This window comes from Mesitornis unicolor, unplaced genomic scaffold, assembly GCF_000695765.1.
Source record: "Mesitornis unicolor isolate BGI_N332 unplaced genomic scaffold, ASM69576v1 scaffold42195, whole genome shotgun sequence".
NCBI classification, from domain to species: Eukaryota; Metazoa; Chordata; class Aves; order Mesitornithiformes; family Mesitornithidae; genus Mesitornis; species Mesitornis unicolor.
In genome coordinates this window covers 1-3,590 of record NW_010184304.1, presented here as the reverse complement: position 1 = coordinate 3,590, position 3,590 = coordinate 1, and positions in this window count along the sequence as shown.

The window sequence follows — 3,590 nt, the reverse complement described above, 5'->3', positions numbered from 1 at the left end:
GGGCACAGAGGGAGCCACTGGGTCGGCCACACTGTTTATCTACATGTAGTAAAGGTCAGATTCCAAATTCCACACACAGGTACTAAGTTCATCAAAGGACTTCCAGTTAATTATTAAGAACTAAAGTAACTGATGGTTTCTACTCCATTTTATCGATTGCCTCAGCTTTCATTTTTGAATACTGAGCCCCCACAGCCACATTTCTGAGCAGGGGAGCCCACCTAGAGTCCCGGGAGGACCAGGAGCTCCCGCCTCTCCTCCTCTGTCTGAATGAAAGGGCCTTTGGATCTGGGCCAGATCCTGACCACTGCCTCCACTGTCTTGTATCAACTCTGTGAGCAAGCACAGAGCCAGATGCTTTTTAAAGGTCTTCCTGGAAGCAGAATTACATGGGATTTATCAGTGCCATCCCAAAAAGTGATGCTACTTTGCTATGGAGACTCAGATGCAATGCCAGTTCCTGCTATGTTGTATTGTACCAAATCAATTATGTTTCTTTCAGCATCCCCAGCCCCCATATTCCATCCTTGCAGTGGCAGTGGTTAGAGATTGAAAATATGAGATAAACCAGCCATTCTGTCCAACCTTGGTGATCAGTACCTGCTTGGCCGAGCCTAGGAACAAGGCAAACCAAGCTCTCCTTTTCACTCCTATTTTCTTCTTTTATTGGACTCACTTCACCATCTACCCTTTTAAGCCCCCAGCTGACCAACCCATGCCCTTCCCTGCTTCATCTGAGAGTAAATCGCAGGCCATCTTGCACTAAGTCTCATGGCCGCAGACCTTGCTAAACGGACCCCTTGTCCCTCAGGCGATGGTGGGACAGTGGGACACCCTTCAACATTCCTCAGCACCCTCAGGTGTCACAGCCTGTGAGGGGACTTTCCCCTGGCATACAAAGCCTCCCTGGCTAGAGAGAGAGACCACAGGTACAGCTCCTGCTGTGGAAATGCAATGTTCACACTTCACTCATGGGGAAGAGTTGATGTTGGTCTGAAATCTGGAAAAGAACAATTGTCCTCTTCTTATGCTCTTGGGACACCAGAATTTTATTTCTTCCTTGAAATAAAATAATTAAAACAAAAAAGAAAAGAAAAAAGCTTCTCTTATACACTAGAATATCAGAGGCTAGATCCACTGCCGAGGTAAATCAGCATATCTCTTTGGACACCACTGTGGTAGTGCCAATTACAGAACTAAGGATGTAACCAACATATAGAGAAATTGTGTATATACATTTCCAAGGGCATATATACCTATACATATTCTTCAAATATCTTAAAAACAGGAAGCCTGAGCCTCACCTCAGTCATGGACAGAGTAAATCAGCAATTACTTCCTTTAAGTCAAATTACACCAATGAAAGAAGTGTTGCGCCCACCAAAGTCTACTTAACGTAGAGGTTGCAGGATCAGCCCCTAATGTATGCCTCACGCCATGCTGGCATATGTACTGGGGTCAAAGTATTATTGCTGCTGCATATTTTCCAGAGTCCAAACTATAAGGCTCATATCTTTATATGACCTAATAAAACTAATGAGATTTCCTCACATCTTCTGAGGTCAGCTGAATGTTTTTGTCTTCTCTTCGAAAGCAGCAGTGTGAAGATCATGGTTTTCAACTCAAACTTCCAGCTATGTGTATTGAAGTACCTAAGTCCATCTTTGACATTCAGCTGGTGCCTGTGTGCCCCTGCTCCTGCTGTTTCGGTGTTAAGACATCCCCTCATTTCTGCTGCAGAGGGCAGGGAGAGGGAGATGCCCAGCCAAGCTACTGGCTGAAGCTGAGGTGTGTGTGCTGCTTGCATCTTAAGTCTCTCCTCAGGAGTGCTGCAATCAGACCCTGCCCACAGAGAGTGATGTCTGTGTCCCTACCTGAGCCTCCACTTTTTTCCTCTCTCCATACTCTGCCTCTTGGCCTGCAGTGCTGTTTGTACTAAATGCTTCGATATGCGGTTTTAAACTATGGGGTGCTGAATTTGTTCTGTTGCTGGGGGGGAACTCACCATTTGAATGAGCATCTTGCAAAGTCATGTCATGTTATGGCTCTAGCAGAATAATGAAATTCAGTTAGAGAGCTCTTTCTCAATATTCGTGACCACTCAGGTCTTCATTTCGCTTTGTCATCATTTGGCAGACTTCAGAAAACACTGCTTTACCCGTATTGGTGTTTGAGGATATAGGGGTCTGGATTATAGGGGTCTGGATTAGCCATGCTGCCACTTTTTGAAGTGCAATATGAAAAAAAACCCAAACAGATTTATAAATCAAAATGCACAAGCAGTTTCTTCAAGAAAAAGCACATCTGAATATTATGTGAATTTGTTAGATGCCTTTTTTTGCTTTTTTTAGAAAAGCAAGCAAGCAAATGGGCTTCTATCAGTAACTGATCTTCAGCCTTTTAATGACTGAAGGAAAACGAAGAATTCTTCATAGGGACCGTGGGGCATTTGGACTTGTGTGATGCTGGCGTGTAAAGCTAGACATTAATAGTAACACAAGTGAGGCTTTAAATAGATGCGAGCAAAAGCAAATACAAATCTAGTTATTTTTAAAGTAATGCAGGGAATAAGAATCACAAATGAAATCAAATATTGCAGCAAATATTAAATACCAACAGCAGTTAAAGGTCAGCATCTTACTATAGTGACACTATACAGTTTTGTAACTTTAACATAGCTGTAGTAAACCTGAAACCAGCACTAAAACTGAAACAGTGTATATCTGGAACCAATGAAACTTGAGATAAACATTAATGCAGATGAAAAGGGTATTATGGTAGCATGCACTTGTATGTTTGCTAACTTTATATGCCTCGTTAACTAGGGGCAAACAGATATCTACATATTTAGGCTGCCTAAAATATATTTTTCTCATATCATATAATCCCGGTCTCCAGAACTGACTCCTGTACCAGGGCAGCATTCTTTTATGAAGTTATCTGAAGGTGAAGAAATGTCACCCTTTGTTGAGTATTGACACTGGAGTTTAAAAAGCTAATTGGTGGTGGCCTTTAAAAATACAAAGCATGAAGGTGTGTACCCCTTTTTAGGGGGCAGAGGGAACACGGCATTGCTGGGAGACCTTTGGAGTTAGAAAACTGCTCTGAGGAATGTAACCACTTAAAAATACTTTGCTGGCCCCTGCATGAACTCAGTAGTGTCATCAAAACCATCAGATAAAAATAAGATTTTCTTACTTTTCGATCCTCTCAATCCTGGGGAGCGACTGCAGCTGAAGGGGGGGAAGCAAAGCTTTCCTCACAAGCCTCAGCAGCGGCATTAGCACACCCTGAGCCTGTTGACTGATTTCAAAGCAACCATCCTGTCTACCTGCCCGCCCGCAAGGACAGGCCCTAAGGGCCCCAAAAGCCTAGCTGCGGCACTCACATGCACCCTCATTCACTCTGCCTCCACCCCCAGCCACTGGCTGCCAGCCTCGGCTCGTCTGTGTTTGTCATAAGCAACGCTGCAAAAGTGAGAAACTCATCCAAACCACAACTGATGGTTTGAACCGTCAGTCTTGTATCAGAAATAGCATGACCAGCAGAAGTAGGGAACGGATCATGCCCCTGTACTTGGCACTGGTGAG